Raw genomic sequence first — 12,154 nt, 5'->3', positions numbered from 1 at the left:
GTGGTATGATTGCCAATGAGACAACTATCCACCAAAGTTCAAAAGTAGTGAATGTAAGCAATTATGAGCAACCATACACCATAAGCCTGGCATCTTTGGTGACTTTAATTTGCTAAAACAATATCGAAGTATGTCGATTAATAAGTGATTCTTGCATAACAAATATGCTCCGAATATAAATTTTATCCCGATTTTCCACAAAGCAATCAGATGGTTAACTGTTGTTTGTTTGTTTGTTTTTCTTTCTTTTTAGGTCATGGCGGTCCTTTCTTCGATGTGAGTTTTGTTATTTTACACTTGGTATCTTCTTTCTTTTTATACAAGTGAGAGGTTTAGCTAGTTGTAAAACCAGGTTTAATCCACCATTTTCCACTGTTCGTTTTGAATTTTCCTTGGACTTAAGTATTTTTGTTATTTTACTTTTTATACTTTTAAACCATAAAGCATGGATCTTGACTTTCAAGCAATACGATTTGGTTAATGTAATGGAAACAGCCTGCACATATGTTGAAATTGTGTTTGTGACATATCGACAATGCTGTACGTGTAACTTAGTGGACGCAAGGTTCCCATGAGAAAATACAGAATTATATCTTTTCCAACTTTATATTAGAGATATTTAGAAATTAACAGTAAAAAACGATACAAGATTACGCAATACCGAAAATAATGGCATGTTGCTAACGTGCGATTTGAAAATTTATTTTTCGTTAATCGTGCTCGAAATTAAATTTTGAAATCCCGTAAACACGTTATATAAACTAAGGAACAGATAATTAACCCATTTATGTGATAGGGTTGGCGCAGGATCAGCATGATTTCAACAGGTATTGAAATTCTTGAATACGGGATTGTTTTGTTTGTATTAGTGTTTCTGTTATCGAGTATTTCCTTATAGAGATGAGTACTTTTTTCTATACGGATTTTTATTATATGATCTTTAATATCGTTTTTTTTTGGTCCACTGATCGACATTAAGAAGGAGAGGCTGGGATTTCAAAATGTTTAACCCCGCCACATGATCATGTGTTTGTTCCAAGTTGTGCGCACTTTAATAAATACTCTATTGTTCATGTCTTATACTATTTTTCTTATTTGAAGAACCATGAGAAAGATGGTGTATACATCTTTAATAGTCTTTAGGATTATAAAAATGGTCGTATATCTTTGGTAGTCTATCCCATGTTTTTTTTATTTATAATGAGAAAATGATGATGCTGTTTTGTGATATTTTTTTTCAGATCTTGTGCTCTCAAAAGCTAGATGTATTTGCCATTTTACTTGTTCAAAAACACCACACGGATCAGAGACAATATAGTGTTATTCCATTTACAATTAAAAAAATTACTAAGCACATTATATGCCACTTATGGAATTGTCCATTAGATTGACAAAAATTCTATCCGCAGTGAAACTCACGTAGTGGTATTAACCATATGTGGATTCTAAAAAACTCTAAAGAACTTCTGGATAGTTTTATATCTCGATCTTTCTTTGAAATTAATTCTATCAAAACTTTTGATTTTTCAAACCTGTATACCACCATTCCCCATGTGAAATTGAAAAATCGTTTAAAAGAAATGCTTTTCAATATAAAAATGGTAGCATACGCTATAAATTTATTGCTTTGGGATACCATACTGCATGGTCTGTTAATAGTGAACGAAAAGCTACACAGAGGAACAAGTGATCAGTATGCTAGAGTTTCTTATTGGCAACATATTTGTTGAATTTGGAGGTAGACTTTTTCAACAAATTGTCGGCATTCCTATGGGAACGAACTATGTGCCTCTCCTTGTCGACCTCTTCTTAATTTCATATGAAACGGAGTTCCTTCAGACACTTATCAAAAACAAGAAGATCAAAGAAGCCAGATCATTTAATTTCACATTCATATATATTGATGATGTTCTTTCTATTAATAACCCAAACTTTTCTGATTGGGTTCAATTAATATATCCTCAAGAACTAGAGATTAAAGAGTCAATAGACACTGCTTCATCCGCCTCATTTTGAGACCTACACCTCGAATTTGACATAAGTGGTCATCTCAGTACCAGAATCTATGACAAGCGATACGATTTTAATTTTGAAATTATAGATTTCCCCCAGCTAAGCAGCAAATTTACCAACTTCACCTGCATATATACACAAATAAAACATGATGGTCTTGAAGTATAGATTCTAGGTACTGACGGTTTTTGTCGTGTTAATTACGTGTTATAGTGTTCTTTTTATTTGTCTTTTCATATTTTTAACCCTTACTGTTTAGTCCATTTTTGGTATATACTTCTGGCTTGGCTAGGTATTTATACATCCCACCAATGTGTTAATGTGCTATGGTAATTTTTGTATTCTTGTCTTTCATTTTTGCCTATATACTTTGTCTATAGAGTGTCTATATGCCATTTTGTTTTCTTTGTTGAAATAGTTATTTGTTTTATAGTGATTAAGATTATAACACAATGTTGATTGCTGTTCCCCAATTTTTGACATTTTTACCTATTATGTCTGTTTGTTTTGCTCACGCATTGTTGTTAATATAATGGATTTTGTTGCGACTGTCAAACAACTGAGAGGTTTAGCTAGCTATAAAATCAGGTTCAATACACCATTTTCTACATAAGAAAACGTCTGTACCAAGTCAGGAATATGACAGTTGTTTTTCCATCCGTTTAGAATTTTCCTTGGAGTTTGGTATATTTGTTATTTTACTAATGGTAATATTTTATATGAATGACAATACTAAAACATAAAAGCAAAACCGTAACACAATAAGACTAGAAAATACATGTATATTTTAATATGATTTAAATTATTTCATACTTTTCTTGGATTTTGCCTAAGAAATAATGAATAATGGATTTGACATATTTTTTAAAGATGAATTTATATCATAAAAAAAAACAAAGGGTTAGTGTTCAAAATAAATTTTGGAGACGCGTAAATGCAAACCCAAAATTAAAACAAAATACAGTGTGTTTTCCGATGCTTTAATACCAATAATGATTGGTGCATGTTGATGGTCCAACGGAAACACTTCTTTTCGAAAATACCAAGTCTTATTTCATAGGTTTTGTCGTGAAATAATTTGTATATATATAAAATATAAAATCGATATTCTTTTATAGTGTCCTAAGAGAGGCGAAAGATACCAAAGGAACATTCAAACTCATAAGTCAAAAATAAACTGACAACGCCATGGCTGAAAAAAAAGACCAACAGACAAACAACAGCAAACAAAACACAACATAGAAAACTAAAGACTGAGCAACACGAACCCCACCAAAAACTGGGGGTGATCTCAGGTGCTCCGGAAGGGTAAGCAGATCCTGCTCCACATGTTGCACCCGACGTGTTGCTCATGTTAGTACAAACCCGGTAATAAGTCTAATTCCTAATTCACAAACAAGTGTCAGTTTTCAAATATCATAGTCTGATATTAAATGTCAAGTATACTTCAAGAAATCACCACACTGATCATTTATTGTTTACAGTAATAGAGGTTGGTTAATAAACAAAAAAAAAGAATTCAAATAGTATCACAAATGTGTTCTTTGTTTTAAGCTTTCTGTTTTTTGGTGTATGTTCTTACAGATACTTTGTAACAAATTTCAACTCTTTTAATAGTTTACCTCCTAGTATTTCTGGGGCATTCTTATGGTATAAATCTTACAAATACTGCCTTTTAGAAAGGTATATATTAGAAAATTTTCATTTTTATTTGAGAGAAATATATCAATAATACATGCGCTTATATATGATATTACATGGTACACAAAAACACTAAACTAAGCATCATTTGCCCATTAACAATCACAAAAAAATATTAGCTCAATTACGTCGCAGAAAAGAGCACGTCATAGGAGTTGATGTTACACAAATATACATTTCAAAAAATGAAACAATAGCCTTTAACAGATTCAAAAACTTTAACTCTCATTGGTAATGTTTTCAAAAAATTTATTGAAAAGGGCCTGGCTTAAAAAAATAACTCATCGTACACAAGACTACATATAAATAGAAACAGTGCTCTTCCGTAAAATGCAGCCTTTACCAGCAAGAAAAAAACCCATGATAGTTGATATACGAATCAATGCATAGTTATAGTTCCAATGCCCCTCGTCTCTGGTTTTCAATTTCGGTAATTCAATACAACTAATTGAATGAATGAAGTTCAGAGTTTTTAATCATTGAAAGTTTAAAGCTATATAAGTCTGTAGTTCTATTCAATGTATTGTTTCGTATGAGAATACTTTTATTGAATATTACCACTTTTGAATAATATAAATGTAAACATTCAAATCAATTTATCTTTTCATGGTTACGTTGTTTTAGAAAGTGCAGCATATTAAATAAACATATCTTTTCCATATATTTCCAGAACAAAAAGAAATCCTTGAAATACAATAGTCGCAGATAAGAGAAATCCCTGTCAAATCCTAGCGAGCACTGCACTTGGCTGTATAAAATCAGGCACTTTCCGTCGAGCAATTGTGATATTTCCGCGTTGTCTATCCTCCACAAATTGAATGATAGTTATAATGGTCTCAATTTCATCTTTTTTCTTCTTCGCTCGCTTACTCTGTGCCCGTTTACAGGAATTTATGTGAGCTTTTAATCCTGAACCATATTGAAATATTTTCTGACATTTTGGATAGCCCGGACATTGCCACTTAACTGGCATTGCTAATCCCAACTTGACAGACTGAAACACAGAAAACAAAATAAATTTTATAATGATCTTATAACTATGTATTTGTTACATTGCTCAGTCTTTTGTTTTCTATGTTGTGTTTTGTATACTGTTGTTTGTCTTTTGATCGTTTTTTTTTACTTTGCGTTGTCAGTTTATTTTCAACTTATGGGTTTAGATGTCCCTTTGGTATATCTCGCCTCTCTTACCAATTATGTCTGTTTGTTTTGTTCACACTTTGTTGTCAATATAATGGAATTTTATGCGACTGTCATACAAGTGAAAGGTTTAGCTAGCTATAAAACCTGGTTTAATCCACCATTTTGTACATAAGGAAATGCCTGTACCAAGTCAGGAATATGACAGTTGTTTTCCATTCGTTTGATGTGTTCGATAAGATGTGCCATTTGATAAGGGACTTTCCGTTTGGAATTTTCATTGGAGTTTTTTGTTAGCTTACTTTTTAATATGTGTGTGTCAATAAACGAAACAAAATTTACAACTCGTCATAATAAAAATTAGAAGATGCGGTGTGATTGTCAATGAAAGACCTAAAACAGGGATGTAAACGTAGGGTCTTATACAATGGATTAAATGGAATGCTTGCCAATGAGATATGTATACAACAAGGACCAAAGGACAATGATTACGTTCTGTAAACAGCATCGAACTTGAGATAAAGGATACAACAGATACAGTTAAATCTGCCTCATATCTTGACTAACATCTAGAAATTGACAATGAGGGTCGGCTGAAAACAAAACTTTACGACAAAAGAGATGATTTCAGCTTCCCAATTGTGATCTTTCCATTTCTATGTAGCAACATTCCAGCCGCGCCTGCATACGGAGTATATATCTCCCAGTTGATACGATATTCCAGGGCTTGCATTTCCTATCATGATTTCCTTTTTAGATGGTTGCTACTCACAAGGAAGCCATTAAAGCAAGAGTTCCAAGTGGTGAAGTTGAAATCATACCTTCGTAAATTTTACGGACGCCATCCCGAGTTGGTTGACCGTTATGGAATATCCGTTTCGCAGATGATAGCGGATATGTTCCAAATATCATAACTACATTCCCGTCCCCTTTTCCCCGAATGTGACCTACCGAATTAGACTTATTACCGGATTTGTACTATCATGAGCAACACGACGGGTGCCCCATGTGCAGCAGGTATTGCTTACCCTTCCGGAACACCTGAGATCACCCCCCAGTTATCGGTGGGGTTTGTGTTGCTCAGTCTTCTATGTTGTGTTTTGTGTACTGTTGTTTGTCTGTTTGTCTGTTTGTCTGTTGGTCTTTTTCTTTTTAAGCCATTACGTTGTCAGTTTATTTTCGACTTAGGAGTTTGAATAACCCTTTGGTATCTTTCGCCTCTCTTTTACTGTAGACTATAGACAAGTAACTGTAGGGTCTTAAACAATTAATTGGATGACATGATTACCAATAAGACATGTATCCATCAAAGACCAAAAGGAACAACTACAAGTTAGAATCCGTACTGAACATCAAAATTCCACAAAAAAGTTATAGATTCGAAATAAATGTACAACCATTTAATTGTCAGTAACCCTGAAGTACCTGTAAACGTCTTAAACATCTTAGATGATTTCACAGTTTAGTTTATCGCTTTACTATAGATAGGTCCTTTCTTATATACATCATGATAGTTGGACCTGTAATATCCAAAAAGTATTTGATCATGTATTATACAGCTTTGGTATAACCCTTGCAAAGAATCATTTCCAAATGCCTGAAATCGACTCTATAACTATAATTTGATATGTGGTTTCTCCTTTTTGAAGATTTACTCTTGTTCGCTTCAATATAGATCGGTGGTGAGAGGTAGCTACAAAGTTTATTACTACATTGTGCACATAATGTTCGTTTTTCAGTCGATTTTGGTAATAAGTATCCTGGATGTCAAAACACATTAAGTAGTCAATTTCATACCAACCCTTTGTAACATGAAAATCAACAAGTAATATATCTTTTCTCGTTTTTCTTCATTATACATTTAACCAAAACTAGTTTCAATCATGTGAAAAACTCGTTTCAAATTATAGATGCTTTCCTAGAGTTTTTGCTGGAGAGGTGCACATTACATCAAACTGCAATGTGCACTGTCTGACAGATCATTAATGAAATAATACATCCACAATCATCAATCATGTTTCATAGAATATAGGCACATCACTTTGACTAAAAAGTAATCATAGATGATCTGCTGGTGTATTTGATTTAGTCTGTCAAAGTAAAATTGCATGATTCTGTTAAAATATTTTGATATTTTCTTTATTTTTTTTGTTTAAAAAAAGACACATATACAAGTCAAAATGTATGTTTTAAAGAGCAGATGTCAATGACAGACAGATATAAGGATGTATCGTTATAAAATGAGTACTTGATAATATTATACTTTACTATCGTAACTACTAACAAAATAATCACAAAACAACTTCTTTTTTTTCAGCGGGAAACTGCGCGTAGGCAAAATAGTTGTTTTGGAACGCACCCGTAGTAAAAATAAAACGTTATGAGGCTGGATTTGCCTTTGAAGGAAGATGGAGTCTGTATTATTTATCGATACTTAAACGTAATCAGATATACAAATTTGCGGGAAATCGTTTGCTTTACAGCATGACAGCCTCCGTCAACAGGGGTAATACGCAAAAACAAAATTTATTAAAACAATTACGTTTTTGAATTCACTAGTATAAAGATGTTTATATTGATGTTCTTTCTGGTATTTAGGGAGCAACCATTTAACTTCAAAAGGGGGGTGGGGGGGGGGGGGGATTTTTTTGTCTGAGTCAGAATTTTTTTTTTTCGCACAAAGCGCGAACAATTTTATTTAGTTTTTCAACGCTATCAATCAAATTATTTTTTTCAAAATTTAATAGTATTTGGTATGGGGAAAATCTGGATTCAGAATATATTTTTTTGTCATCTGCTTGAACAGAATTTTTTTTTTTCATCCAATTGGGGATCAGAAATTTTTTTTAAGAAAAACCATAAACCCCCCCCCCCCCCCCTTTTGAAGTTAAATGGTCGTTCCCTTATGACTTCATCCTCATTTTAACTTCTGACAAAAGGCCATAATTGTTTAATATTCGTGCGCACGGGAATCGGTAACATTTGTTTTGTTTACTACCACTTGGTCATTGTCGCTTTTGGTGGACTATCGATTCATGAGGGTAACATCAGTCCAGTAGTCAATGCTTCGAAATTAGCTGTTGAGATTTAAATCAAATTTTAAGTCTGTAAATTTCCATTTAATAAACTATGTTGTTATTGCCAAACAAAAGTAAAAGGAAATATTATTTCTTCTACAAATTTTGATAATATTTTTATGATAAATGCATAATATTAGCTGTGAACAAGGTGCAAAAAATACAAGATATTTTGTTGTTTAATCGAAATGCTGTGAGTACATATTATCATACGAAATAAATAAATAAATAAATAAATAAATAAATAAACAATTTCTTTTGCTGTGATCACATATTCTCATATGTAATAAATAAATAAATAAATAAACAATCACATGAAATAAATAAATAAACAATGCCTTACCTTAGAATTAAACCATTTGTAAATAGAAGAAAACAAGTTAACTTGATACCGGGGCGACGTGGCTGATTTTTAAGACGAGAGCCTTTTGTTTAAGAGATTAATTAATCGTTTTAATCTTTTACGTTTTTAAAAGTAAAATACAACAATCCTTAGGAGTTAAAGTATGTGTTTAAATGGTCAGAAATAGAACTATATAATATATATGAATGAAAAGGGAAATCGATTGCAAGAAATTTTATTAAATATTTATGAAATGCAAATATAAATATCAAGTTCATGTCCTTATACTAGTAGTTGGTAAAAGGAATATAGATTAATTTTAGGTAGAACAAAATTGATATCGATCAATATAAATAACAAAAGATCCTGATATTCAAAATTTTAAATGAGAGATGAACACGTCGTTTATAAATGAAATTTGGTACATTTTTTAATATCGTATATCTTCTTTAATATCCTTTGTCTGTTAATGTTTTGAGGGCAAATTTGTATATGCTTCTAAAATGCGTCAATTTAAATAGTTTGTTTTGTTATATTTCTCTAGTTCTGGTTATTTTTTAGTTCTTGTTTCTTTTCAAGTCCCTTTTTCTGTGTTTTGTTTTCACTTTTGTGTAAATAAAAAGTAGATGCAGGGTTAAAGTCAATGCGAGATCAATCCAAATAACGAAGTAATACTAGTAGATAGTTTTATATTTCGGTGTGTTGGACATGTTTCTTTTATGAAAACAAATTATTTTCTATGGGAGTTGTTTATATTTTATATTTTGGCCTCTTGGAGTTGTTTCATTTATAGCATTCTCTAGTCTGGGGTAAGTTTATGACTACTTTCTTTTGGAGTTTCTTCGATTATGTAATTATTACATCGTTTGTCTGGGAGTGACATTTATGAAGCACGGTGGTACTTCTTTAATATTATTCTGAATACAGTTGCTTTGTTGAAATAGTCATTTGTTTTTATAGTAATTTAAGATTATAACACAATGTTGACTGCTGTACCCCAAGTTTTGACATTTTTACCTATTATGCCTGTTTGCTTTGCAAACCATAGTTATACAACCTGGTTTAATGCACCATTATCTACACAAGGAAACGCTTGTACCAAATATAACAGTTATTTTCCATTCGTTTGATAGGTTTGAGCTTTAGATTTTGCCATTTGATAAAGGACTTGCCGTTCTGAAATTTCCTTGGAGTTCGGTATTTTTGTTATTTGACTTTTTTCTATTCAGTTTTTTGTTTGTTTGATAACTATTATATCCAAAACTATGTTTTTTTTCTAGAAAGACCAAAGGCTGTATTTGTACATTGAGCACGCCGAGGTTACACTACATGCTAACAAAATAAGGATTAACAACAGGGATTAACCGACCTTTCTGTGATAGATCAGTGGTTGTGTGCAAAACGAACAGGGGAACATATATCATGTAAATTCAGGACGATGACAGTTAAACAATAAATAGTTAAGGTAGGCTCTGAAGAGAATTGTTTATCAAAATGAAGATCAAGACATTTTGACTGTCTCTAGAAATGTGAGATATGTTGGGTTGTGGTAGAAATGCCGAGCAATAAACCACCAACCAACTCCTCAAAGACTTCTTGCAAGAATAACTTTACTTGCCAAAAGTAAAATAACAAAAATACTGAACTCCAAAGAAAATTCAAAACGGAAAGTCCTTTGTCAAATGGCAAAATCATTTGTATGACAGTTGCATAGAATTCCATTATATTGACAACAATGTGTGAGCAAAACAAAAAGACATAATAGGTAAACATGTTAAAAATTGGGGTACAGCCGTCAATATTGTGTTATAATCTTAATCACTATAAAAACAATTAACTATGTAACCAAAGAAAACACAAAGAGCATGGGACTATCCCATTACGATTTCGACTGTATATACATCATGCATAACCAAAAGAACACCCTCCTCAGCAGAGGACTTACTCCCGGTGACCTTATTGCTATCATGACTCTTTGACTTCCTTCATACTTCCTGTTTTCTTCTTTATTATTCTTTTCTAAATTGAATGTAGTTGCACTCGTGTTTTTTTTTCTTCCCGAAGTTGATTGCTATTGATGATTTTGAAAACCTTAAGATTTAAAATACATCTGTATTTCTTATTTTCTATTTCTCCTTCATACCCAAAATTCAAGTCTACTCTATGAAAAAAATGTTTCATGTCAAATATTCGAATTATAAAAAAAAATAGTTTGTACACAGCCAAGTCGCTTTCATTTTGACATGTGCTGTTAATAGTTTTGATCAATTGTTAAATGCTTCGAATTATTAAACTGTAACTGTAAAATTGTCGAAATTCAATATTCACTTCAGAATTTATAAATTAACAGACATAAAGTTTGTTGCCGTTTTATCTTAAAACGCATATTGAGTTAAGTATCGATACATGCAGTTATATTGTGTTATTATAAACTTGTTAAGGTTCGATACTAAATAAGTCTAAGAATGAAAACAATATGCTTTTCCAGTTCAAATTATGTACATGTTGGCTGTTTAAAATATTGTTTAGAATAGGTGCCATGGAATTCATTTATTCGACGGAATACCACTAATAAAGAAGGGTGTCTGTTTAGCTGTGTGGTTGTATAAATACATAGACACGTCCTATTGTAATTGTGACGTTAAACCTGATGACTGGTGCAAGGTAATAGCAATGCTCACTAAAAGGCATCACTCTTGTAACAACTAATTGAGGGTTCGTATGTGGTCTGTTGCTAGGCAAAATATCTGCCCCACATTCAACACACCCTACTTCTCCCAGTGACAGTCTAAAATCCTCGCCCTTCGTCGACCGACTTTGCAAAACCTACATAATGAATGTGTTGTTAATGTTTTATTCTCGTCCTAATCATGAATGAAATATTTGACACATGATGTAAGGCAAAAAACTATCAAATCAAATCTTTATTCATGTTGTATAAACTTATATTTGAGAAATGAGTAATATCACAAAATACGTAAATTGTCTAAAAGTTTGGGAAACGGGAACATGTTTAACATGACAACTACCGGGTACGCCATCCCTCAATAAAATTCAATTATAAAATGTATTACCTTTAAATCATATTTCTAGAAACTACAACACAGTTTAGATATAAGGAATCACGGCAGATATGTACAGCTTACATAATATATTTTCCCATCTATTATGTCTGTTTGCTTTGCTCACACATATTTATCAATATAATGGAATTCTATGCGACTGTCATTTTCCAGCTGTCATCCTATAAACTGAACAAACAGTTATTTTCTACAGCCAGACTGTCAGAATTCTTTGAATTTGTTCAGCCAATGACACCGTGACAAAGCTATTACAGGAAACTATAGCTGCCGAGTTATAGGCAAAAATACATTAATATATATGTTTATCGTGAAAACAACAACAAATATGAATTTTTACAAGGTAAAGGATTTTATTTGTGTTGACCTACCATCTGGCCGAAAAAACAGTCACATGTTTTCTGTTGAATTTTGAAGTGAATCGAAAGACAGCATAACTAATTTTCCCGATTTGAATCAATTGAAATTATTTCCCCAGAGGGAGGCTTGTGAATTTTCCACCTGATATGCATGTAATATTGACCAACGGACGTATTGAGACATGAAAAACTTCTTCGTATTTCTCCGTAACTTGGGTATTTTTGTTCTGCACGGGAAAACATTGAAAAACCTAATATCCTGGATTCATATATATTTAAAGTTGTTGAAGTGGATGCATGGATAACTCTGTATGGACATGTAAATTATGCAAATGAGTGTCTTGTATGCTCTTCCATCCTCACAGTTATTATAAAATTTTAAGAATGTTCATACATATGTAAGGATTAAATTAATAATATCTCGAGACAAATTCAAAAATC

General features: G+C 32.2%; 1 long non-coding RNA gene across 1 annotated transcript; it reads right to left on the bottom strand.

Annotated features, from left to right (window-relative positions):
• Positions 1–3,708: 3,708 nt before the first annotated feature.
• LOC127724065 (uncharacterized) lies at positions 3,709–8,430 on the bottom strand. The gene is made up of 2 exons (XR_007992315.1): positions 8,275–8,430; positions 3,709–4,708 (listed from the first exon to the last, which is right to left on the bottom strand). It is a non-coding gene; the product is annotated as an uncharacterized LOC127724065 (long non-coding RNA).
• Positions 8,431–12,154: the final 3,724 nt, after the last annotated feature.

The sequence above is a fragment of the Mytilus californianus genome, unplaced genomic scaffold (genome assembly GCF_021869535.1).
Source record: "Mytilus californianus isolate M0D057914Y unplaced genomic scaffold, xbMytCali1.0.p SCAF_14, whole genome shotgun sequence".
Classification (NCBI taxonomy): Eukaryota; Metazoa; Mollusca; class Bivalvia; order Mytilida; family Mytilidae; genus Mytilus; species Mytilus californianus.
Note: the sequence above shows the minus strand (reverse complement) of the source record. Positions and strands in the feature narration are given on the sequence as shown.